Source organism: Lepus europaeus, chromosome 7, assembly GCF_033115175.1.
Source record: "Lepus europaeus isolate LE1 chromosome 7, mLepTim1.pri, whole genome shotgun sequence".
NCBI classification, from domain to species: domain Eukaryota; kingdom Metazoa; phylum Chordata; class Mammalia; order Lagomorpha; family Leporidae; genus Lepus; species Lepus europaeus.
In genome coordinates, this window is record NC_084833.1 from 118657381 (window position 1) to 118685243 (window position 27863).

At 42.4% G+C, this 27863-nt stretch overlaps 1 protein-coding gene across 4 annotated transcripts in view; it reads right to left on the bottom strand.

Annotated features, from left to right (window-relative positions):
• ARHGAP32 (Rho GTPase activating protein 32) overlaps positions 1–27863 on the bottom strand; it is a 307368-nt gene that overhangs the window by 225866 nt on the left and 53639 nt on the right. For 3 of the 4 annotated variants that reach the window (XM_062197342.1, XM_062197341.1, XM_062197346.1), the window contains exon 2: positions 797–894. The exons of the other annotated variant lie outside the window; for it this stretch is intronic. The gene's annotated coding sequence lies outside the window, so the exon portion shown is untranslated. The remainder of the gene's footprint in view (positions 1–796; positions 895–27863) is intronic. 4 annotated transcript variants of the gene reach the window in all.

Consider the following 27863-nt stretch of genomic DNA (forward strand, 5'->3'; position numbering starts at 1 on the left):
TGAAGACCCTCACATATACAGATTTCAGCAATGTTTGCACCAAAATAAACTCTTTTGAATTCCACTTTCTGAAGAACTCTCATATGACAAAATGTGAATTTTACTATTTGGGTGATAAAATGCACATGTGAATGCTATAATCCTCTTCTCTGTACTTTTTCTGTATATTATGAAACTTTTTGTAAAGTTTTTTAAAAATAAACATAATGTAAATACCTACGGAAAGGAAGGAAGGGAGGGAGGCAGAGAGGGAGGCCGGAAGGGCAAGCTGCTTTCTAGGAAATTTTTCCAGAAGACATCCTCTTTAGTCATTCAAAAACTAAAAGTGCTACTGCTACTTGAATAAATGTGGAAACCATCACACTTAGGTGAGGTAGGAAGAACTACTCAGTGTATGAGCTACTGACTTAAAGGGAAGTCTGCCAGATAACTGGTTTCTAGGAACAACAATAAACACAGGTATCCTATCACTGAATCCTCACTTTATCATTCCCCTAGTTTTCCACGTTTTTAAGAAGGACTTTACAGACTGATCACTATAATGGGTTGAACAATGACCCCAAAAAACCATGTCCACATCCTAATACCCAGACACTGTGAATGATACATTATTTGGAAAAACGATTCTTACAAGTGTAAATTGAGGATCTTGAAAGAAAATCATCAATCAGGTGGGCTCTAAATCTAATACAAGTGTCTTTAAAGAGACAGAGAGAAGACATGGACACAAATGAGAAGGCCACATGGAGACAGAAAACATCAATAGGAGTTAATGCAGCCACAAACCAAAGAATACCTGGAGCCACCAGGAGCTGGAAGAAGCAAAGCCCCTTGAGCCTTCAGAGGGGGTGTGGCCCTGCTGACATCTTGATTTCAGACTTCTGCCCTCCAGAACTGTAAGAGAATACACTTCTGTAGTGTTAAGCCACCAAGCTTGTGGTCATTTGTTATCTTACCTTCCCAAACACTCCCCTACTAGTTCAACTGGCCACAGACTTACCTGCTCTGGAATTTCATCCAACATTCACTGAGCCCCCACACACTCTCACCTGAGCCTCTGCCCTTAGATGCTGTATGTGCAAATATTTACATCTTAACTATTCTGGAACTATCATCAGTCACAGCAAAAGTGAGGTTTTATCATTTTTGCTGTTATCTGCTAGCATTCAGGGACTGGTAAAATGACAGGGCACCAGTGCCAGCATAAAAGGTGTAACAAATAAAGCCAGCAATGGCATTGAAGTTCAAGTCCTGGCTGCTCCACTTCCAATCTAGCTCCCTGCTAATGTGCCTGAAAAAGCAGTGGAAATGTTTGGGCCCCTGTACCAGGTGGGAGACCTGAAAGAAGCTCCTGGCTCCTGGCTTTAGTCCGGCCTGGCCCTGACCATTGCAGCCATTTGTGGAGTGAACCAGCAGATGGAAGACTGATCTCTCTTCCTCTTTTTTTCTGTACCTCTGTCTCTCATATAATTAGAATAAATGTTTAAAAGTTAAAAATGGCAGGGCACCAAGGACACAACTACAGTGTGTTCTAAGCTTGGTTTTCAAATAAAAGAAAATTAAATTCTGTCACTGGGCAGTGATAATACTGACAAAAAAAAAAAAAAAACAGAAATAAGTGATATAATTGGAGTACAGAGTCTTTGGTTAAAGGGAAATTATATAGACTTTTGAGCCTAAGTATAACACAATCCAATCTAATTTATTAACAACTAACCTGGTTCAAATGTGATGGTTCCATTAAAAGATGTTTTTATATCTAACCAATTAACAAAGCAGTCTATCTTGCCTAATTTCATAGCAACAGAAGTAACTAGATTACCCAGAAATTCTGACAGGTATGCCTCAACTGTTTTCCTCAGCCCACATCTCCAAGGCCTCCTGCACTTCTGAGCCAAGCCACCCTCCAGGATTTGGGGTGGACAGCACAGTCTCCTGTCACTGATGCAGCAATATCACATGTCCCCCTGCAAAGGGAAGTGCAACAGCAAGAATGCAGAACCAGCAATGAGAAACGGCTGGCAGAAGGAGGACAGATGCCCCACTCCCCACCCCCTTGCAGACCAGGAAAGGGAGTGCAAAATCAAAGACAACAGGAGAACTAGGGCTTCTGGAACAATAAAGGAGCAGCTCTACAAAGTGCACAGGAAAGGACTGGAGACCCAGGAACCAGCTTCCACCTTTACTGCAACAAGCCAGAAAACAAATGCAGTGGATGAATGGATGAGTAACAATCAGTGAACACCACTAAAATCACTGAGCGAATTATCTAAATCACACTACTAAAATCACTGAGCGAATTATCTAAATTACAAAGCACCTAAATTAATAGTATTCTATTTTCTAACATTACAAAGTATACTTTAAAAATTAAGGTTCATCTCGCTCTCAAAATTCAAAACTAACTTACCAGCAAATCGTGTCACTGAACCTACAAAACAAATTCTCAATGTATTTCTCTATTCTCCACTACCAACACAGTTCAACTCATCATCATCTTTCACCTGGAGTAACAGCAGCTTCTATTTGATCTCCTTATTTCTATTCCCTCTCAGTGAGAGGGATGTTTTCAACTTTAAGTAAAATCATATTACTCTCCCATTTAAATTTCTCCATGGTATCTCCATGCTGTGGCCCCTGCCTACCTCTCTCACTTCCCTCCTGGCACACTGCATTGGAACCCAAAGCTCTCCTGTCCCTGCAACAACAAACTCTGTTCATTCCTTCCCCAGGCCTAATGAACTCCCTGTTCCCTCAAATTAGGGCCCAGATGTTGACCCAGGTGGGTTTTCATCAAGGTCAGCTCACATATTTCTCTCTACCTGAGGCCTTGTAGGACCACAATAACCAAAACCCAACCAACCTACCTGCATAGTCTTTACCTCTAACACAAACAATGTTTTATGCAGTCAAGACTATAATGCAAAAGCTTGAAGGTCTAACAGTAAGCACAAGTTTAAAAAACAGAACACTAGATGGTCCTGGAAAAAATAAGTATTGAAGGAAGCACTTTCCATACTGATAAGGTATTATATATAATTAAAAATTTTAGGCCGGCACTGTGGCTCAATAGACTAATCCTCCTCCTTGCGGCGCCGGCACACCGGGTTCTAGTCCCGGTCGGGGCACCAGATTCTGTCCCGGTTACCCCTCTTCCAGACCAGCTCTCTGCTGTGGCCTGGGAGTGCAGTGGAGGATGGCCCAAGTCCTTGGGCCCTGCACCCGATGGGAGACCAGGAGAAGCACCTGGCTCCTGCCTTCAGATCAGCGCGGTGCACTGGCCACAGCGGCCATTGGAGGGTGAACCAACTGCAAAGGAAGACCTTTCTTTCTGTCTCTCTCTCTCACTGTCCACTCTGCCTGTCAAAAAAAAAAAAAAATTTCTCAAGGTACAGAACAAAAATTAGAACTTGAAAGCTTGAGGCTGGCACCGTGGTGTAGCAGTTAAAGCCACTGCCTACAATGCTAGCATCCCATATGGATGCCATTTCGAGACCTGGCTGCTCCACTTCTTGATGCAGCTCTCTGCTATGGCCTGAAAAAGCAATGGAAGATGACCCAAGTCCCTGGGCTCCTGCACCCACGTGGGAGACCTGGAAGAAGTTTCTGGCTTCTGGCTTCAGATCAGCTCAGCTCTGGCCATTGCAGCTTTTTGGGGAGTGAATCAGTGCAAGGAAGACCTTTCTCTCTCTCTCTCTCTCTCTCTCTCTCTCTCTCTCGGTAGCTCTGCCTTAAGTAAATCTTAAAAAAAAGAAAGAAAGAAAATGTGAATCTCATCTCTTCCTCAAACTCTATTTAATATGCTACCACTTCTGTTGGAAGGAGGGAAAAGAAAAAAACACTCACACATATATGCATAATTTTGTATATATACACATGTGTATACAAATAGTAACTACATATACATACTTGAAAAGCCCTAAAATATCCTTTTTTTTTTTTTTTTTGACAGGCAGAGTGGACAGTGAGAGAGAGAGACAGAGAGAAAGGTCTTCCTTTTGCCGTTGGTTCACCCCCCAATGGCCGCCACGGTAGGCGCGCTGCAGCTGGCGCACCGCGCTGATCCGATGGCAGGAGCCAGGTGCTTCTCCTGGTCTCCCATGGGGTGCAGGGCCCAAGCACCTGGGCCATCCTCCACTGCACTCCCTGGCCACAGCAGAGAGCTGGTCTGGAAGAGGGGCAACCGGGACAGGATCGGTGCCCCGATCGGGACTAGAACCCGGTGTGCCGGCGCCACAAGGCGGAGGATTAGCCTAGTGAGCCTCAGCGCCGGCCTAAAACATCCCTTGATACACAGGCAGTGAATACTTTAAACTCTTCCATTTCTTATGAATTTTAAACCATCTGAATGTATTAACTATTCAAATATAACTTGAAATTTTAAAAAAGACTATAATTTAAAAATATTCTTAAGAACTCTGATGATTTTAATGGGTTCTTTTTTCAAACAGACATTATTAAAAGTTGGCTATTCTTACCATCTCAATTTTGCACACTCACAACCCGAATGACAAAAATACCGTCAGCAGAAAAAGAATGCATTGTTCAACTGGTCTTATTTTAAACTTTCAAAAATTTTAAATTAGGTTTCACCAAGTGAGATCTATTTTCACATTTGGGACACTACATTTCTTATCTGTGTGTAAATATGAGTTATTTCAGCTTGGAAAATATATATTGTTACCAAAACCATACAATTATCCAGCATCATTTCATGCCCACCTTTGAATCACTAGTATTTTTGTGTGTGTGTGGTTTCTTAAATTTTACTTAATTTTATTTGAGAGACAGAAACAGAAAGAAAGTGAGCACCAATCCACTGGTACACTCCCTAAAACGTCCCTTAAGGCCAGTGCAGGACCAGGCTGAAGCTAGGAGCAGAAGACATAATCTAGGTCTCTGTCTCCCATGCTGGTGGCAGGAACACAATCACTTGAGTCTTCACCATTGTATCCCAGAGTCTACATTAGCAAGAAGCTGCAGTCAGGAGCCCGGCCTGGAATTGAACCCAGGTATGCTAATGTGGAACACGAGCATCTTAACTAATAGGCTAAACCCACACCAACAGTTTGTATTTTTAAATGGAAAAACATTGGCCTTACTTGCTTTTTTATAACAATTTGGGGGTTTGGTGGCCAGCATCATTGCATAGCAAGCTGAGTCGTTGCCTATGATTACCAGCATCCCATCTGAGTGCCCTTTCACATCCCAGCTACACTACTTCCAATCCACCTTCCTGCTAATGAGCCTGGGAAAGCAGTGTAAGATGAACCAAGTACTTTGGCCTCTGCCACTCAGGTGGGAGACCTGGATGGAATTCCGGCAGCAGACTAGCTCAGTCCTGACAATTATGGACACTTGGGGAGAGAACCAGCACATAGAACAGCAGATAGAAGATCTCTCTCTCTCTCTCTCTCTCTCTCTCTCTCTCTCTCTCTCTCCGCCTTTCAAATAAATATAAATAAATAAATCTTTTTTAAAAAACAGTAGGAGGGTTTTATTTCTTAGTGCTTGGTAACTTAGTACTTATCTGTGAAATTACCTGTAGTTTCCTCTGTATAACCAACTATACTATAAAAAGACATGTGTTCTAAAATGAAATGGTGAGGGTTGGAGTCTGGCACTGTGGTTAATTTTCTGCCTGGCACACCTGCATCCCATATCACCATATCAGAGCGCCTGGATTTACAGGTTCAGTTCCCTTTTTCACTCCAGCTTTCTGCTAATGTGTACCCTGGAAGGCAGCAGGTGATGGCTCAAGTAATTAGGTCCCTAACACCCACTTGGGAGAACTGGATTGCTTCTGGCTACTGGCTTCCACCTAGCCCAGTCTCAGTCACTACAGGAATTTGGGGAGTGAATCAGCAGATGGAAGATCTGAATCTCTTCATCTTTCAAATAAATAAAAACAAATAGTCTTTTTAAAAGTAAATTGCTGGCCATGGTTCTGGATGTAGGGCATTTCAAGCTATTGAATTTCAAACTGAATAATTAAATAAAAAGCTAGCCATCTTCATGCTACTTCTCAATATGGAAGTCCTTGGCAGGTGTGCCAAAAAAATACAAAATTTAAAATGAAACATCTTCCTGGTGGATCAATATCAAATGTTGCTATATTTACACAAAATTCACTATGTTACAATATACACACTGCAAACATTGTATGGATTTTTTTTAAAGATTTATTTGAGAGGTAGAGTTACAGAGGGTGTAAGGGAGAGACAGAGAGAAAGGTCTTCCTTCCTTTGGTTCACTCCCCAAATGGCCACAATGACCGGAGCTGTGCCAATCCAAAGCCAGGAGCCAGGTGCTTCTTCCTGATCTTCCATGCAGGCGCAGGGGCCCAAGCACTTGGGCCATCTTCTACTGCTTTCTCAGGCCACCGCAGAGAGCTAGATTGGAATAGGAGCAGCCAGGACTAGAACCAGCACCCATATGGGATGCCAGCACCGCAAGCGGAGGATTAACCTACTGCACCATGGCGTCGGCCCCCGTTATGTAGATTTTTAAAAAATATGAAGGGGCCATCACTGCAGCGCAGTAGGTGAAGCCTCTGCCTGCAGCACCAGCATTCCATATGGGCACCAGTTCTGAGTCCCGGCTACCCCACTTACAATCCAGCTCCCTGCTAATGTGCCGGGAAAGCAGCGGAAGATGGCCCATGTACTTGGGCCTCTGCACCCACGTGGGAGACCCAGAAGAAACTCCAGGCTTCGGATCAGCCCAGCTCCGACCACAGCAACCATCTGGAGAGTGAGCCAGTAAATAGAAGACCTCTCTGTTTCTCTCTTTGTCTGTAACTCTGCCTCTCAAATAAATAAATCTTTTAAAAAACTATGAAATATCAAAAAAAAGCATACGTACTTATTTCACACATATGACATTATATGTAGCCACACAGAAAATTTGTAACTTTCACATCTATTTTGGTAAATATATGTACAAGTAAAAAATGGGATTCTTGGCCAGTGCTGTGGCGTGGGTTAAAGCCCTAGCCTGAAGTGCCAGCATCCCATATGGGTGCTGGTTTGAGTCCTGACTGCTCCTCTTCTGATCCAGCTCTCTGCTATGACCTGGGAAAGCAGTAGAAGATGGCCCAAGTCCTTGGGCCCCTGCACTCACATGGAAGACCGGGAAGAAGCTCCCGGCTCATGGCTTTGGACCGGCACAGCTCCAGCCGTTGCGACCATTTGGGGAATGAACCGTGATGGAAGACCTCTCTCTCTGTAACTCTGTCTTTCAAATAAATAAAATAAATCTTTAAAAAAAAATAAAAAGAAAATAGGATTCTGCTTACAAGGTCCCTGTTCTCAGTGCCTTAAAAACAACACTGGTGATCATCCAATTTCATAATTCTACCTCTATATTTATACCTGCAATAAAACAATGATAACTTCACACAAATAATACACACACATAAAACCTACATCCTGCAAGAAGTCTTCATTGCCACTTTTATTTCTTTCAGTCAATTTTTATCAAATGCCTTTTTCTAAGAAAACACTGGTTTCTACTTGCTAGACTGCTTTCCTTGCTACCATTTTCTAGGACTCTAATTTTCCACCATACAGAAACCCAAATGTATTTCAGGACCAATGGCTTCTGTTAGAATATTCCTGTGTCCACTACTTGAAAGGGCTAAAGATTAGAAGGATCAAGCACAAGAGGACTTCAAAAAAAGTTGTAGAATTCAGAATTAAAAAGTACGTTTATTTTGTTGTAAACAGTTTTGAAATCCATGCATAATTTTTTTCAAAATGCACATTTTCCAAAAAAACACTTCTCATGTATGGGGTTCAAAATTTTTTTGCCCCCAAATATACCTGTCTTTGTTCAATTTTTATTAATGTTCATTTTATTTGAATGGCAAAGATACTGAGGAAAATCTTCCACTCGATGCACTTCTCACATGTCCACAAGAGCCAGATCTTGGCCAGGCCAAACCCATAAGCCAAAAACTCAATCAGGATCTCCCACGCACCCGAGTGGCAGGAACCTAAGCACTTGAGCCATCATGCTGCCTCCCAAGATGGGAATTAGCGGGAAGAAGAGCTGCATGGACTTGAACCAGGCACTCCAATATGGGGTGTAGGTGCCCCAACAGCAACTGAACCTCAGTGCCAAATGCCTGTCCCTATTTTTATTTAATCTCATTTGCCACCATCTTTTTGAAATACCCTTATACTTACATTTAAATCTTCACAAAACTGTAATGGCAATTTGCAGCAAAGTTCCTAAAAAGGATATTTCTGTTTATTATAAAGACTTTCAGATTAGCTACCCCATCAGGTATTTTCTAAATGTTCATCCTGTTTCTTTACCTACTAACTCTCAGTACCCACATTTCTTTTCTTTTTCTCTTCACAGCTGGAGTGGAGAGGTGTGTACCTCAAGAAAGAGCCAAAGGAAATTTCTGGAGAAGGGCATTTGTCCTAGCAGTTAAGATATTGGCATCCCAGCTGGGAGTACCCGGGTTTGAGTTCTGGCTGTAGCAAGATTAAGTTCCTGGGCCCCCAGCTTTAGTTATGTCAATCCAGCAGCTGCAGGCATTTAGAGAGTGAACGAGCAAATGGAATATCTCAATCTTTCTCTGCATCTCTCTATTTACCAAGTAACAATCTTTTTTAAAAGTTTCTGAGTGTTTTCTGTAGGTAATGACAATAATACTGCTAATTTCTATATCAAACAAGTTGTAAACAACTGTATTTTTTAAATTTGTCATTATTGCAGCAAAGTTTTTATTAGGCCACTATGTACATCTTATTGCACTCTTAATTCATTCAGAGCAATGGGAGAAATAATCTTTCTCTTATTGTTGCTTCTTGGTTCATTAAAATCTGTATTTCATAGAATTTACCTCAGTTGAGAAATGTAAAATGATAAAGGCATCTGAGGAGTAAAACTACACCATAAAATGTTAACAATAAATGGCTTGCAGATCGCCTAATAAAGCTAATATTTGCAACTCAAAGAAGCCATTTGATTCTACTGAATCACACAGTGCACATGGCTCACACTAACTTCAATGAAATGACCAATCACAAACCACAGTGTAATTTTAAAAAGCAGTTATAGGGCCGGCGTTCTGGTGCATCGGATTAAAGCCCTGGCTGGCATCCCATATGGGCGCTGGTTCGAGACTCTGCTGCTCCACTTCCGATCCAGCTCTCTGTTATGGCCTGGGAAAGCAGCAGAAGATGGCCCCAAGTCCTTGGGCCCCTGAACCCGAGTGGGAAAACTAGAAGAAGCTCCTGGTTCCTAGCTTCGGAACGGCGCAGTTCCGGCCACTGCAGCCAACTGGGTACTGAATCATTGGATGGAAGACCTCTCTCTCTCTCTCTCTCTCTGCATCTCCTCTCTATGTGTAACTCTGACTTTCAAAAATAAATAAATAAATCTTAAAAAAAAAAAAATTGGGCCCGGCGCTGTGGCACAGAGGGTTAAAGCCCTGGCCTGAAGCGCTGACATCCTATAAGGATCCCATAAGGGCGCCAGTTCTAGTGCCGGCTGCTCCTCTTCCGATCCAGCTCTCTGCTATGGCCTGGGAAAGCAGAAGATGGCTCAAGTCCTTCGGCCCCTGCACCATGTGGGAGACTCAGAAGACTCTCCGGGCTCCTGGCTTCGGATCAGTGCAGCTCTGGCCGTTGTGGCCATCTGGGGAGTGAACCAGCGGATGGAAGACCTCTCTCTCTGTCTCTACCTCTCTCTGTAACTCTGTCTTTCAAGTAAATAAAATAAATCTTTAAGAAAAAAAAAGCAGTTATAGAACTTCAAAAATAACAAAACTTAAATTTTTTATAACCTTTAAAAGCAGAAACTGTTAGCTATTCCAAACCCAATATAAATAATTTCATTTTTTCATATTAGTAAGTTCTAAGCATTTTAAATAATTCATTAATTGAAAATCATGTTTTAAAATAAAAACTATCAAAATATGCATTTTCTATGGTTTCATTTCCATAATAAAACTAGAAGATCATTGAATTCCTATTCTTCAGGAATTATTTATTAAGAAATAACCTAATCTCTAGGCGGGCGCCGTGGCTCAACAGGCTAATCCTCCGCCTTGTGGCGCCGGCACACCGGGTTCTAGCCCCGGTTGGGGCGCCAGATTCTATCCCGGTTGCCCCTCTTCCAGGCCAGCTCTCTGCTATGTCCCGGGAAGGCAGTGGAGGATGGCCCAAGTGCTTGGGCCCTGCACCCGCATGGGAGACCAGGAGAAGCACCTGGCTCCTGGCTTCGGATCAGCGAGATGCGCCGGCCGCAGCGGCCATTGGAGGGTAAACCAGCGGCAAAAAAGGAAGACTTTTCTCTCTGTCTCTCTCTCTCACTATCCACTCTGCCTGTCAAAAAAAAAAAAAAAAAGAAAGAAATAACCTAATCTCATGACAACTGCATGTGTTTATATTTGTAAGCTAATATTCTAAATCCCTTTAAAAAGTTGGAAATAAAACTACACTTGATCTTAGCCAAAAGGCCAAGAAGCGTTAAAAGTTGGAAATAAACAAAAACACATGCAATTAGCAGTCCATAAAGTATACAACATACAAATGTATGATAAAATTTATAGTTATATAGAATGCAAATACAATACAACATAATAAAATAGGCAATATAAAATACATATTATCTACCATTTATTATATGTCAACTTTATGATACATTTTCATATTTAACTCATATACCAACTCTGTATCATAAATAGATAATACTACTCTCATTTTACTCACTAGAAAAACACAATCAAGAAAGGTTAAGAACAAGCCAGGCCGGCGCCGTGGCTTAACAGGCTAATCCTCCGCCTTGTGGCGCCGGCACACCGGGTTCTAGTCCCAGTTGGGGTGCCGGATTCTATCCCGGTTGCCCCTCTTCCAGGCCAGCTCTCTGCTATGGCCCGGGAAGGCAGTGGAGGATGGCCCAAGTGCTTGGGCCCTGCACCCGCATGGGAGACCAGGAGAAGCACCTGGCTCCTGGCTTCGGATCAGCGAGATGCGCTGGCCGCAGCGGCCATTGGAGGGTAAACCAGCGGCAAAAAGGAAGACCTTTCTCTCTGTCTCTCCCTCTCACTATCCACTCTGCCTGTCAAAAAATAAATTAATTAATTAATTTTTTTTAAAAAAAAGCCATAATTCAAACATAAGGATGACCAAATCCAAGACCTCTGTAATTCAGAAAGGCAAACTAAGTTTCCAAATGACCTCAAATACAATCCTGTTGCCCATGTTTGGTTTTTTACTTAGTTTTTAAGTTTAATATACTTCTCTGATATTTGGAATTGATATTTCCTTTTAACCTTTATTTAGTTATTATTATTTTTTTTTAACTGGGAAAGCAGAGAGACAGAGACTTCCATCTGTTGGCCCACACCCCAGTTGCCTGCCAATAGCTAGGGCCAGACCAAGTAGAAGCAAGCAGCCAAGAACTCAATCCTGGGGCCTGCGCTATGACATAGCAGTTAAGTCTGATAGAGACTCCAGGGGCTTCACTTCCGATCCAGCTCTCTACTGTAGCCTAAGAAAGCACTGGTGGATGGCCCAAGTCCTTGGGCCCCTGCACGTGTGAGGGAGACCCAGACGAAGCTCCTAGTTCCTGGTTTTGGACTTGCCCAGCTCCAGCAAATGTGGCCATCTGAGGAGTGAACCAGCAGATAGAAGACCTCTCTCTCTCTCTCTGATACTGCCTCTGCCTCTCTGAAACTCTACCTTTCAAATAAATGAATAAATCTTTAAGAAAAATTCTTTAAACCAATCCAAGTCTCCCATATGAGTGTCAAGGACCCAAATACTTTGGTCATCACCTGCTACCTCCCAGGCCCCATATTAGCAAGAAGCTAGAATTGGAGGCCAGTGTTGTAATCTAGCGGGTAAAGTTGTCCCCTGCAATGCGAGAATCCCATATGGGTGCAAGTGTGCCCCTGGCACACATGCAGGAAACCAGTGGAAGCTCCTGGCTTCAGTGTGGTCCAGTGTTGGCCATTGAGGCCATCTGAGAAGTGAATCAGCAGATGGAAGATCTCTCTGTCTTCTCTGTGCACTCTCACTCACTCGCTCGCTCTCCCTCTCTAACTCTGCCTGCCAAATAAGTAATTAAAAAAAAAAAAGGATTCAAAACTTAAAACTTCCACATAACTACTATAAAGCCTACAAACTGTAATTCTAAAAATAAACATACAAGATTAAGACCACACTATTGAGGCTGGTGTTGCAGCACAGCAGTTAAGCCACCACCTTCAATGCCAGCATCACATATGAGTATCACTTCCAGATCAGGCTGCTCAATTTGTAATCCAGCTCCCTGGGATTGCAGCCTATGATACACCTGGGAAAGTAGCCTATGATGGCCCAAGTACTTGAGCCCCTGCCATCCATCCATGTGGGAGGCCCAGATGGAGTTCTGGGTCCTTGACCTCAACTTAGACCTGTCCCAGCCACTGCAACCATCTGAGGAGTAAACAAGCGGATGGAAGAGCTGTCTCTCTGTGTCTCTCTCTCTCTCTGTTTCTCTCAGTGTCTGTCTGTCTCTCTTATAATTATGCCTTGCAAATAAATAAGTAAATCTTTTTTTTTTTTTTTTTAGAAAAAGAGCAAAAGGGTGGGGTGGGGGGGGGGGAGAGACGGACCACACTATTAACCAAAGGGCCACAAAATCAGTCAACTGATTAGTAAATAAATTCACCAGAATCAACTTTCGCCAATCCTAAAGTTTATTATAATGTCATAAACAAGAATATACAGGAAAAATGAAAGTTCTGAAGAGTATATTTTCTGTAACACAAAATACTACCTTATGATTGAAATCAAACTACAATCTTGTAGTTCCCTAATTCTTCCTTTTTTAAAGATTTTATGAGGCCGGCGCCACGGCTCACTTGGCTAATCCTCTGCCTGCGGCGCCAGCACATCGAGTTCTAGTCCAGGTCGGGGCGCCGGATTCTGTCCCGGTTGCCCCTCTTCCAGGCCAGCTCTCTGCTATGGCCCGGGAAGGCAGTGGAGGATGGCCCAAGTGCTTGGGCCCTGCGCCCCACATGGGAGACCAGGAGGAGGCACCTGGCTCCTGGGTTTAGATCGGCACAACGCGCCGGCCGTGGCGGCCATTTGCGGGCTGAACCAATAGAAGGAAGACCTTTCTCTCTGTCTCTCTCTCTCTAACTCTGCCCGTCAAAAAAAAAAAAAAAAAGATTTTATGAGGCACTGACATTATGGCGTAGCAGCTAAAGCTGCCACCAACGATGTTGACATCCCATATGGGCACCGGTTCGAGTCCCTGTTGCTCTACTTCCAATCCAGCTCCTTACTAATGACCCAGAACAGAACTGGAAGATGGCCTAAGTCCTTGGGCCCCTGCTCCTACGTGGGAGACCAGAAGAAGCTCCTGGCTCCTCCCCTGGCCATTGTGATCACCTGGGGAGGAAAGCAGCAGATGGAAGATCTCTCTCTGTCTCTGTCACTCTCTATAACTCTGCTATCTTAAGAGCTTACATTGTTGGTCAGCACTGTGGCATAGTAGGCTGGCCCTCCGCCTTTAGCGCCAGTATCCCATAAGAGCATCAATTTATGTCCTGGCTGATCCTCCTCTGATTCGCCTCTCTGCTTATGGCCTGGGAAAGCAGTGAAGGATGGCCCAAGTGCTTGGGCCCCTGCATCCGCATGAGAGACCCAGAAGAAGCTCCTGGCACCTGGTTTTGGATTGGCCAGTTCTGGCCACTGCAGCCATTTGGGAAGCAAACCAGCAGATGGAAGACCTTTCTCTGTCTGTCTGTCTGTCTCTCTCTCTATGACTCTGCCCCTCAAATAAATAAATCAAATCTTAATTTTTTTTTAAAAAGAGCTTACACTGTAGAGAGAAAGACAACTGTTTTTATAGAATTACTTATTGGGGACTGTTAATGGCTTTAAGCATGTCAGAGAGTGGAGAATGCCCAGGTCTACTGCTCTAGACAGGACCATCAGAGAAAGCCTCTCTGATGACATGACTTGCAAACAGAAGTCTGAAAAAACTGCTGAGTAGCATATATCTAGGCATATGGACACACATGTGCAAAGGCTGGGATGCAGGAGCACTCTTCCGGCCATGTGATGCAACAGAGTAGTGAGGATGAGTGGAGCAGTAGGTCAAAGGATTCCAAAAATAGGGCGGAATCATGTAGGTCTTTCCAATCAGTGCTGAAAAATCCCTGAAATTGGGAGCTACTAAGAGGTTTTTAAAAAGAACATGACCTCATTTATACATACTTGGAAGGATTAATCTGGCTGTTGTGAGACCAGGGCAAAAATCAAACAAAGAGACCAGTTGAGAGCTGTTGCATTAGTCAACAGATAATGGTAACTAACAATGGGATGGTAGCAATGGAGGTAGTAAGAAGTGGTCAACTTCTTAGACGATGGAGTTGGACGCTTCAGTGGATGCAGGACAGAGGGGGAAAGAAAATAAAGTCAATGTAGACCCCAGGGGTTTTGATGACCCAAGGTAATTTTCAATCTTCTCAACTACAGCTCTGAGTAACCCTGACTTCTCCTCTAGCTTGAATAAAATTAACTCACCCAAAAGCTCCCAATAGAGGCCAAAACATCAAAGGGTTTATTTGCAGTTCCTGAAAACTTTGAGGACATAAAGCAAGCCTTTATGTTAAAGGATTCTTCCTTTTTCTATATGCCCTCTCAGGAAAAATTCCCAACAACTAATCCAAGGAAAGGGGTATTTTCACCTTTCTTGCCCATCCTCTTAGTTCTCATAATCCAGTAAGAAAAGAGAGTTGCACAATCAGAACACACTGAGTGAAAATCCCCTGACAGTCATTTATCCAATCAGTGACTTCAGAAGCAGTTGTAACCCAGAACGTAGGATCTAGGCAAAAGTGGGGGCCACAAGAGCAGACCAGGAACAATCGACTGTCTTGGGTTGTAATCCCAAGGATGTTCCAGGACAGATTATCTCCCAACATTTACTCAGAGAGGGCCACACCACCACCGAGAAGGAAAGCCCAAGAGAAGAGTGTGGGACCATGTGTTCTGCTTAGGCAGGAAGGGCCCTCCTGCTCCCCCTTTCTACATCCAGGCACTCACCTAATCCTGGCAAAGCACTTTGTGGGAAGCAGTTTCTTTAAGGAGCTACAGCTTCCTTTTGTCTCCTTCACTTGTCACAAGAAAGCTCTCCTTTGAGCATCTCCCATGGGTTAACAGTTTACTGGTCACTGTGCTCCACCACTAACACCACCACCTAGTTATAAATATCAATAACAAGTGCCCACATACACAAAAGGTTGATGCACAGACTGATAGGATTTCCTTTAGATGCATAAACACTTCCTTAATCAAAATGGAGATTCTTTTGAGAATGTAAAAAGTGTTATCTTTACAGTAATGTTTTAAAATTTTATCTGAGAGGTACAGAAAGCTCCCATCACTGTTTACTCCCCAAAGTACCACAATGGCTGCATCTTAGAAGCCAGCAGATGGGAACACCACTCAGATCTCCCATGTGAATGCAGGAACCCAAGACATGGGGCACCACCTGCTGCCTTCCAGAGTTTGCCTTAGCAGGAAGCTGGACTCGGGAACTGACGCTCAGTAGCAAGCCAAGGTACACTGTGAGACATAAGCTAAACATCAGACCTATATTACACTGTTTACATAACGATACAAAATTATTCTGTGACCTTTTTACCTCTAGCCTATGCCCCATTCCAGATAATGAACACATTTCTGTGAGCACACACTCAATGTTAAGGCACATACTAAGTAGTCTACTGCATAATCTCATTTACTCCCCACAGAAACTCTGGAAGGCATATACTACCGTGACCCCACTTTGCAGATGACTCATATCGGGATTGGTCAGATCACTCATAGCACCTGAATGACAGAGCTAGGAGAGATTCCAAGACTAAACACAACTCATTCTCCTAACTACAATTACACTAACCACCTCTTAGTCCACCTCGAACAATCTTCCTAACATACAAATTGCATGATGTCAGTTCTGTCTAAAAAATAATACGTTAAAGTGCTTTCAACCGCAAACAAAATAAAGTCCAAACTCCATAGCACCTTAGGTTTAGCATCATCTCCAATTAACCTCCTACTCCTATATTATTGACAACACAAACTGATAGAGACTCCAGGGGCCCCTGGAATGGAAAGGAAGAAACATATGACATAATCCTCCAGGACCCCTGGGTGAGGAGAGGAGAGAAACATATAAAATATAACCTGCAGATGTTGCTGCATCCACACAACATCCTGCCCACTATGGACCTTTGAGCATGCTCCTAATGTCTAACCATGTTAGGCCACTATTGATTGGCTCTTGGTCAAACCAATGACATTTAGGCTCTGCTAAGTCCCTAAATGATTCATGGCTCAATAGCATATACCTCAACCAATCAGATTACCTTCCTCTTTTAGAAATGCCAAAAACAACAACAACAAAATCAGAGCCAGTCTTTGGAAGCACCTGGGGGCAAGCAGGCCTCCAGGATAGGCAGCCTCAGGTAGGGCAGACCCTCCCAGCTGCCAAAGAGCTCCCTTCTGCTTCTTTCAATTAAAGTCCTTCCCTTTGCTCACTCCTTCCCTGTCTATGTGCCTCATTCTTCATGGTTAAGAGACAAAGGCAAGTAGAGAAGAAACGTTGTTAACAAAGAAGACTGCAACACTCCTCCAAGAATCCAGCAAAGACAGACTATGACCCAACAGGGGAGAAGGCTGTAACACAGGAGAGTTGTAACACACATAGCTGCACCACACACAGGTGAAACACACACAGCTGTAGCACAAAGAGCTAGCACAAGGGAGCTGTGTTGTTTCTAAAGAATCTGATGAAACAAAAAATCTCCCACATTTCTTGGGGACAAGACACAGACATGAGCATCTGAAGCCACAGACTCCTCCTCCACTACTGCTGCAACACTGACACCAGAATTCCTGCGACAAAACTACTGGGCATTTTCCAAATGTGTTCTACACTATGCCACACCTGTCTACTCTCACATTAATCAAATCAAAACTGCTTATCCTGTGATAACAGAACCATCTTTCTAAAATCAAAATCAAAATTCTACTCTTCATCACAAGACTTTTTGCCAAAGCTTATAGCACATATACAATTAAAAAAAAAATGTTCTTCCAGGGCAGGCATTTAGCATAGCAGTTAGGATGCCGCTTGGGACGCAAGAATCCTGTTATCAGAGTGGATGGACTTGAGTCACAGCTCCACTTCTAAATCCAGTTTCCTTGTTATTGTGCATCCTACAGTAGCAGTTGATGGTTCAAGTATTTGGGTCCATGCCACTCACTTGGGAGACATGAATTGATTTCCAGGCACCTGGCTTTAGCTGGGCCCATTCCCAACTGTTGTGGGCATTTGGGGAATGAACTAGTGGATAGGAGATCTCTGTCTGTCTCTGTCTCACAAATATATAAAATATTTTAAATGTTTAAAAATAAAATTAAAAGTTTTTTCTCACTTTGGAGAGCCTTTAACATTTTCTAACTTCTCAATTATGATTCTATCTTCTTTGTACAAACTTCTCTCAAATTCCAAGGCCAGGACCACAGTTTGTAATCTTCACTTCCTACATATTAACTCCACATCAAATACCTGCAGAATTAAATTTGAGTAACACTGTAAGTTTAAAGATTGGATTTCATCTTCTCAATTATAGCAAGTAATGGTTTTCATCTTAAAATTTGACTTTCAGGTAACCAAAACCTATCAAATAATTTAAACCAACATTTCTATACTGCAAGTGCCTTTCCCCATTTACAGTTGATAACAGAAGGTCTTCATAATCAAACTCTCCCTTACTCAGAAAGGCACAAACACCAGCACTATACAGTGCAAAAAAACAGACACAATTAAGTTCATGAAATATTTCTTCACAGATCTTTGTTTTCTATCGTGACCAAGAGTGTAAAATTTAGGGGCCAGCATGTGGTGCAGCATGTTAAGCAGCAACTTATGAAGCTGGCATCCTATGTGGGAGTGCAGGTTCAAGTCCAGGCTGCTCTGCTACCAATTCAGTTCCCTACGAATGCACCTGGGAAATCAGCAGAAGATCCAAGTACTTGGGTTCCTGTCACCCACATGGAAGACCTTGATGTAGTTCCAGTCTCTTGGCCTCACCCTTTACCAGCCCCAGCCACTGTGGCCATTTGAGGAGTGAACCAGTGAACATAAGATCTTTGTCGGTCTCTCTCCCTCTCTTACTCTGTCACTCTGCCTGTAAAATATATAATATATATAAAATATATAATTTCTCTGTCCCACTGGACTGGGACAGAGAAAATCAAGCAGTTCACTCTGGAGAGCTTATTGTTCAGTGAATGGTCTAGGAAAGTTTATCTTGCAACACTGTATTCAGCGGGAGCCAGACCACCACAGACTAGGAAGGCTACAAGAAACTAGTCTGAGTCAGAGCCTATTTTTCAGAAAATTTTCTAGGAAACCTTATCATCTTGCAACATTGTGTGCATACAGGGCCAGACCACCAGAGACAAGAAAAGCTGCCAAATTTCAAGTCTTAGATTTTTTAACGCACCACAGTATGAAGATGTACACTGCAAACAGGAGGGACCTTCCGCTTCTCCTCTTTTCTTCATCCTGGACACTCCTAAACCCTGCTATAAAAGCCCTAGCAAGCCGGCGCCGCCGCTCAATAGGCTAATCCTCCACCTGTGGTGCCAGCACACCGGGTTCTAGTTCCGGATGCTGTCCCGGTTGTCCCTCTTCCAGTCCAGCTCTCTGCTGTGGCCCGGGAGTGCAGTGGAGGATGGCCCAAGTCCTTGGGCCCTGCACCCCATGGGAGACCAGGAAAAGCACCTGGCTCCTGCCTTTGGATCAGTGCAGCGTGCCAGCCGCAGCGGCCATTGGAGGGTGAACCAACGAAAAAGGAAGGCCTTTCTTTCTGTCTCTCTCTCTCTCTCTGTCCACTCTGCCTGTTTAAAAAAAAAAAAAAAAAAAAAAGCCCTAGCAAATGGCTTTTTCTGGAAATGATACCTTTCCATTATCTCTTTGAACACAAGTCAAGAAAGCCTTTCTGAAGCAACTCCCACTTGGGCTGATTACATGGCAACACCCCAAGCAAAAGAACTCCTTGTGTCCACCAACTTAGCTTTCTTCACATGAGTAATACATTCTTGAAAATGCAGCTGCATTAAAGAGTTAAAATAATAGCAACCCAGATGTTCATAATAGTAAATAATTTTTATCATATTAACAACACAAAACTAAACTTGAAGCCACTAGGATTCATTAAGTACTATCAGAACTAACATCTTGAAGTAGTACGACAGGGGCTGGCATTGTGGCGTAGTGGGTTATACCACTGCCTGTGACACCAGCATCCCAAATGGGTGCCGGTTCAAGCCCAGGCTGCTCCACTTCCCATCCAGCTCCCTGCTAGTATGCCCGGGAAAGCAGCAGAGGATAGCCCAAGTGCTAGGGCCCCGGCAATGCGGGAGACCCACACTGGCCTCCATGGTGATTACACAAACGTCTTGGTAAGGATGCAGCGATGTACCATGATAAAGACTTTGGAGTCTGACTGCCTGAGATTCCAATTCCAATTCTAATCCAAGCATTTACTACCTATGTGAATATGAGGGGAAATTTCTGTGAAACTAAACTTCTTGGTATTTCACAAATGCAGCCCCATAATTTGCTGTCTCTGTAAATTCCTACTGATAACAACCTTCCCTAACAGCAGGAACATCTCCAATCATTTCCTTTTCAATAGTTTTGTTCATGTATTCAATAAATTCCCATTCTACCTAATTTACTCTTCTCTAAGGACATTTATATTGCCTTATGGTAAAGCTATTCATGTTTGAATTATTCTTGAGGGCAAGGCTATCTTACTTATCTCTAAGACACACAACACAGGACCTAAGCAAGCATAAAATATTTTTAAATCAAGTAAGATGCAAGTAATCTGATTATTTAATTCCTCCTCTTCCTTCTCCCAAGCTCCAAATGTCTGAGTGGGAAATTTATGCTTTCTTTTATATCTTTATACTTTATGACTATACTCATTATATCATAAGAAATCACTGCATAAATCTTTTCTATCTTGTAATATGAACTGAAAAAGTTTGAGTCTGCAGAAGTCAATTTTGTATAAATTTTAAAAACAACATTTCATCAACAGAAGTACAAAGGAAAGGTCTTGGAGAAATCTCAGGAGCCAAGAGAGGACCATGTGTAGCTTAATTTAGCAGATAAAAAAATGGTTAGAGGACTGAGACGTTCCTGAGTTTGAATTCTTTTTCCACTATTTACCAGCATTGCAGTTTGGGGCAAGTTATATAACTTCTTTCTTTATTTCCTCCCCATAAAATGGAAATCCTGGTACCTAAGAGTTGTAAGAAATAAATGAGATCATGTAAACAAAAAGCATGCATCAAATCCTGATACATATCTTACATTCAACAAATGAACTTTAGGGGTATATCTGAATGTTGTGGCACAGAGGGTTAAGCCATTGCTTGGGATGCCCACACCCCATATCCGAGTGCTACTTTAAGTACCAGCTACTCCACTTCTGATACAGCTCCATATTAATGCACCTGGGAAAATCAGCAAAAGATGACCCCAGTGCATGGGTTCCTGCCATGCACTAAACCCAAGGTACTGCCTCTCTAGAAAAGATAAAACAAAACAGTATTCAACAATGTCCAAATGAATTTAAATAATGTCTAGGGGCCGGCGCTGTGGCGCAGAGGGTTAACCCCCTGGCCTGAAGTGCTGGCATCCCATATGGGCGCTGGTTCTAGTCCTGGCTGCTCCTCTTCCCATCCAGCTCTCTGTTATGGCCAGGGAAAGCAGTAGAAGATGGCCCAAGCTCTTGGGCCCCTGCACCCAAGTGGCAGACCCGGAAGAAGCTCTTGGCTCCTGGCTTCAGATCAGCACAGCTCCGGCCATTGCGGCCATCTGGGGAGTGAACCAACAGATGGAAGACCTCTCTCTATGTTTCTGCCTCTCTCTGTAACTCTGTCTTTCAAATAAATAAAGTAAATTAAAAGAAAAGAAGCTATTTTAAAAAATTCTAAATATACATCATGAACTACCAATAAAAGAGTATCATTTAGAAATACAAGTAGAGTGGTAAACGTCAGAGAGGAAAGCAAAGTTAAAAATAATTATCTCTGGAGTAAAAATGGGAGGCCAGATGTGATTAAGTTGGATGAGATGTATCAAGAGACTTTCTTTAAAAGTCTTGTGGTAGTACTGCTTTTCAAAATTATGTTCACGATTTACCTGATAAGCATACAAACTAATTCTAATACACATACACATATACATTCATTATTAAAATTCAGGAAGAGCCACAGTTACAGTGAGACAAGTAAAAACTGTAGAAATCATCTCATGGTTAAGCACATGAATACGTTCACCCAACCCTACAAGTAATGCCTCCTGTGAGCCTCTGCCCAGGGCTTGGGCATTAGGAACTCAACTCAAATGTCACGAACAACCGAGGAATTTGAACTCTCACAGTCAGGGTATGAAATAAAAGACACTCTCACAGGGGCAGGTGTTTAGCCTAGTGGTTAGTTAAGATGCCACCATCCCACACTAGAGTACCTGGCTTTAACCCCAGCTCCAGCTCCTCCTCCTGCTTCCTACAGCAGTAGTGATGGCTCAAGTAATTAGGTGTCTGCCTTCCAAATTGTATTCCCATCTCCCAGCTTCATCCCCAACCCAACCCCAGGCATTAGAAACACTTAGGGAGTGAACCAGCGAATGGGAGTGCTCTTGCACGCACGCTCCAGCTCTCTCTCAGACACTCCCAAGCATTCTCTATCTCTCTGCTTCTTAAATGGATAAAATGTTTTAAAATAGACATATTACTAAAATTATTGCTATTAAATATGTATAGAAATAAACCTAGAATAAACTTCTTAAATATTCATTAAAGTTATTTCTGGTAAATGAAACTTGGATATACCTCTGTATCACCAGATTTTTAAAATAAAAAGCATTTGTAATTTTTACAAAATGCAATAAGGTGATTCTTTTACTACAGAAAATCTTTGGGGCCAGCATTATGGAATAGAAGGTTAATCTGCCGCCTACAACACCAGCACCCCGGTTCAAGTATCGGCTACTCTACTTTCGATCCAGCTCCCAGCTAATGCAACGGGAAAAGCAGCACAGGACAGCCCCAGTGCTTGGACTCCTGCACCCACATGGGAGATCCAGAAAAGGCTCCTGGCTTCAGCCTGGCCCAGCCCCAGCTGTTGCATTCACTTAGGGAGTGAACCAGCAGACTGAGACCTCTCTGTCTCTCAGCTTTTCAAATAAATAAAATAAATCTTTAAAAAAAATTAATAAATAATGTTCACAACTCACACCCAGTAACAGCACACACATACAACTCACAGTCTTCCATTCACAACTTCATTCATTTCAATGACTTCATCTATACCTCTACGTGCAAGACTTACAAATAAATTCTATAGCAACCTAATTCCTCAACTTCCAACTCCACAATGTCAACTGTCCCCTATATGGACCAGTTGGATGTTACACTGCCAATTCAAACAAGTCGAATATAAAGCATCATTTGCCATATGCACTAACTCATCTTCTTTATTTCCCAAATGCACATTAAGAACAGAAAGCATATTATATCCCCAAGTCACTCAGGTTCAAAACCCAAAAGTTGGGACTGGCATTGTGGCATATTTTGGGTAAAGCCACCACATGCAACTCTAGCATCCCATATGGGAGCCAGTTCAAGACCCATCTGCTCCACTTCCAATCCAGCTCCTTGCTAATATGCATGGGAAAGCAGCAGAAGATGGCCCAAGTACTTGGGCCCCTGCACCCACGTGGGAGACCCAGAAGATGATCCTGACTCCTGCCTTCATCCTGGCCAAGCCCTAGCCATTGCAGCCATATGGGGAGTGAACCATCGGATAGAAGATCTCTCCGTGTCTGTCTCTTCCTCTCTCTGTGTAACTCTTTCAAATAAATAAATAAATCTTTTAAAAAAGACGCAAAAGTTATCTTTAACCTCTCTCTCTCTCCCTTACTCCATACATAAAGCTAACAAGTCTTTATCCCATCTGTGTAATGCATCTGAAAATCTACTCTACCTTCCTGTCCCACAAATACCACAATCCTTTCAGTCTTCATTATATATGTCCTGAAATACCACTAATGATCATACATCAAGTGAATGTGAGTATGACACAGTGCTGTCCTAAGTACAAAGCATAAAACATGTAAAGGAAAGAGTCAACAAATGTTTCTGAATGGATGGAGGGAAAGAACATCTCATCTCTCCCACCTCCAACAAATCGTTTTGCAGAGTTCTCCAATCTTCCTAACACACGGTTCTTGCCTATCACAAGAGCCTTCGCTAGCCTGGCATCCAAACCATTCAAATGTGAGGACACTATGTTCAGCCTTCTCTCTCTCAGTTCTACTCAATTAGATCTATCCTTCGTTTTCCCACTCCTGTCTTTGTCTCAGATGCCCCATGAAAAGCCATCCTCCATAGTTCTACCTCTCAGAATTCAATTTATCCTTCCAAGTTCAACAAAAACGTCAACTTCTCAACCCCATGCATCTCTGCTGTCCTGAGGTGGGGTTCTCCCAGCTTTTTTAACTTCCTTGTGTCACCACTTTTTTATTATGTTTCACAACATATTGTTTTCATCACCAAATGAATTTTGAGTTTTTTAAAAAAATTATTTATTTATTTGAAAGGCAGAATCACAGAGAAAGGGAGAGACAAAGAGAAACTTTCCATCTGCTGGTTCACTCTCCAAATGGCCAAAATAGCCAGAGCTAGGCAGGCCCAAAGGTAGGAGCCAGGAGCTTCTTCCAAGTCTCCCAAATGGGTGGCATTTACCCAGGGCCTTGGGCCATTTTCAACTGCTCTCCCAGGCACATTAGCAGGGAGCTGGATCAGAAGCAGAGCAGCAGGGACTCAAATCGGCGCCCATATGGGATCCTGGCATCACAGGCTGCAGCTTTACCTGCCACGCCACAATGGCAGGCCCAAGTTTAAAGTTCTTTATGAACAAGAACAACAATTTTGTTTATCTCCCTTTGCCCCTAATTATAGCATCTCACATAATAACAAGGAATTTCCTTGTAATACCTTGCATTTCCTCAGGAAATAAGACCTTAGCATCAATAATTTTAAAAAATAAACAGCAGTAGCCTCCAATTTGAGTGTTTTATAGATGACAGACACTATTCTAAGAACTATACACAGATAATTTCATTTATTCTTCACAGCAACTCTTTGGCAAAAGTAATGCAGGGGGCATATCCCTAATCAGTCAGGGGTGAGGAACCTTCTCTGTCAAGGGCCATTTGAGGGCCATACAAAACTATCAACTTAAAAATTAAACTGCTATAAATTTATTGAATTTCAAGTCCTGGCTGCAGATGCCTTGGCAGGGCGAGACCAAATGATTTTGCAGGCCTTATTCAGCCCATGGGTGTGGAGTTCCCCACTCCTGCTTTATCTGAAATGTTTGGGACCAGAAGTCATTCAGATTGTTCATATTCTGAGATATTTGCATATACTTAATGATATATCTTGAGGATGGAACCCAATCTAACTATGAAATTTGTTTCGTATTACACAAAGACTGAAGATAATTTCAGACAGTATTTTTAGTGCATCTGTGTTTTGACTGAAACCCACCAGTTTAGGTCAGGTGTGGAATTTTCCACTTGTGGCATCATGCTATCATTCATAAAGTTTCAGATTTTGGAGCATTTGGATTTCAGATTTTTAGATTAGGTAAAGTCAACCTATATTATCATCTACATTTTACAGATAAGAAAGTAGAGGCAAGGATAATTACTTTACTGGAGGTTTAACACTATTTTTCAATTGTATAAATAATTCTGCAATTGGCATCTTTGTGTATAAAGTTAGGTTAGCCCCTTAGCTCATTGGATTAGTTCATTAGACAAAAATTATAATACTGTATAGATGGTTATTCATATCTAATTTTTAAATGTTTTCTAAAGGGTCCAGAGCTATGGTGCAGCAGGTTAAAGCCCTGGTCTGCAGTGCCAGCATCCCTTATGGGCACCAGTTCAAGTTCCGGCTGCTCCACTTCCTATTCAGCTCTCTGCTATGGCCTGGGAAGGCACTAGAAGTTGGTCCAAGTGCTTGGGCCCTTGCACCCACTAGGGAGACCCAGAAGAAGCTCCAGGATCCTGGGTTAGGATCCTGGCTTCTGATCAGCCCAGCTCCAGCTGTTGTGGCCATTTGGGGAATGAGCAGATGGAAGACCTCTCTCTCTTTGTCCCTGCCTCTTTGTAACTCTGCCTTTCAGATAAATAAATCTCTTTTAAAAAAGTTTCCTAAAAAGATTAACTATTTGATAAAGCCACCAACATGAGGTTAACAATTTTACTGCCTTCTCATTAGCTATATGCATCACCATTATTTTCTCATTCCAGTACAAGTAGACAAAAGATAAAATGCAAAGTTTCTAGATCTTAAGTAACTGTGTTGTACTGGTAAGGCTTATTGCCAGTGTTTTGGGTAATCACTGCCTTTGTTATAAACAATACTTTAAGAAATATCAGGCAAATAATAATTTATTAGAAATTACTTCATTATATTTAGACAGTTCATAGGAAATCAAGTAGTTAATCTATTCAGATATTCATGAACCTCTGAATATTCCAGTCTTCTTAAAATACACCAGGATTATGTGTGCTTCTAGTCCTTGGGTAAAAATCAGTAAATACAATTCCTGCCTTCAAATGGATCATGTTTTGAAAACATCAGCATCATCTTGAGCTCTGAAAAGTTGATTACTGGATCAGAAACCAATTAAAGAGGGAGTCCTTTCCAAGTTCATTGTAACACTGATTTTTACCAAAACTGTTTCAACTTTCATACAAAGAAAAACCCACATGTAACAGAACTAATGAAGGGTCAAAAAAGTTCAACAAAGCATTATCAAATAAGAGACTCCAAAAATAAACATCTGCAACTAGAAAAGACAATAGGGGCTGGTGTTGTGACATTCAGGGTAAAAGCCGCTGCCTGCGATGCTAGCATCCCATACAGGCACCGGTTCAAGCCCTGGCTGTCCCACTTCAAATCTAGCCCTCTGCTAATAGCTTGGGGAAAGTAGCATAAGATGACCCAAGTGTTTGGGCCCCTTTACCCACATGAAAGATCTGGATAAAGTCCCTGGCTCCAGGCTTTGGCCTGGCCCAGCCCTGTTCATTGTAGCCATTTGGGGAGTGAGCAAGTAGGTGAAAGACCTTTCTCTCAGTCTCTCCCTCTTTCTCTCTGTAACTCTGCCTTTCAAATAAATAAATCAATCTTTAAGAAAGGGAGAGAAACAAAAGGCAACAGCCAGGGCAAAACAATCTATAAAAAAGTCTGTGGGCTGAAGACATTAAAATAATAGGACCCATCAATGATGTACAAAGTAAGGAAGAAAGAGGGGGTAGGCACTGTGGTACATGGGTTAGGCTGCTGCTTGCAACATTTACATCCCTATCAGAGTGCCAGTTCATCCCTGCCTACTCTGCTTTCATTCCAGCTTCCTGCTAATGCAGCCAGGGAGGCAACAGATGATGACCCAGGTGCTTAGGCCACAGATATCAACCTCTCCTCCTCTCCCTCTGTCTCCCTCTGTGGCCCTGCCTTCCAAGTAGATGAAAAATAAACATTTAACAAAAAAGAAGATACAAAAGATACAATTTTAAGATTAATTTATTTGAAAGGCACAGCCACAGAGAGAGAGGGAGAGACAGAGTCAGAGACAGAGAGAGATCTTGCAAACACTGATTCACTCCCCAAATGGCCACAATGGCCAGGGCTGGCCAGGCCAAAGCCAGAAGCCAGAAACTCTATCCAGGTCTTCCACACGAGTGGCAGGGGCCCAAGAACTTGGGTCGTCTTCTGCTGCTTTCTCTAACGCATCAGTAAGCAGCTGAATCAGAAATGGAGCAGCTGTACCTTGAACCACGGGAAGCTTAACCCATTGTGCCACAACACTGGACCCAAAATTATTTTTAAAGAAAGGACAGCAACATTATATTTCCCACAGGATGAATTACTGCCTCAAAATACGACAGAAAAAATGAACCAAAAAGATTCTTGAAAAAATGAGACAAAGATAATCCACTCCTCAAAGCAACAAGGCAGTAAGTACTTAAACAGAGATGAAAACCATCCTCTCTCAATACAGTGAGACGATTTTATACTATAGATCACTAGTGGCAATTGAGTATTGAGATTAAACCTCTGGTCCGATTCATTTTAGGAATTTCTAATTCAACTCTCTAGCTTTGTAGGCATTTAAAACCAGTTTTCCAGGGTGCTCAATCATAGCACTGGCATAAGATTTTAAAGGGATCTGTCCTTTCTCCTCCTCTCAAACTCATCTCTACCATGAATCACGCTATTTTCACTTTAGTCTTTAAAGTGATAATGAACACCATAACATCAACGTTTGATGGTCATGGACTTCACATCCAACTCAAATGCAGCATTACCCACAATGGAACCCTTTTTCTCCTCACCTAAGAGAGCCATCCACACTACTGTAAATGCACCAAACTGCTAGGGCTGACCCTGAGTCATTAGCCCCCATAGGTTCAGCTTTCATCTAACAAATGGTTACTCAAAATTACATTAAATGATTTAAAACCGCAATAAAATGCTTATTCCATAATTCTCATAACTGAGTAGAAAATTAACATGCTCCCATGTAAACACTTCTTGGTTAAAGACCAAAGATACTTGTACATTAAAACATAATGCTATGCAGATTCACTTCTATTCATCACTCAAGGCAAGTTGCCAGTAGTCACAAGATTTTCAACTGATTAAGGTCATTCATAGGTTTATCTTCTCATGTATT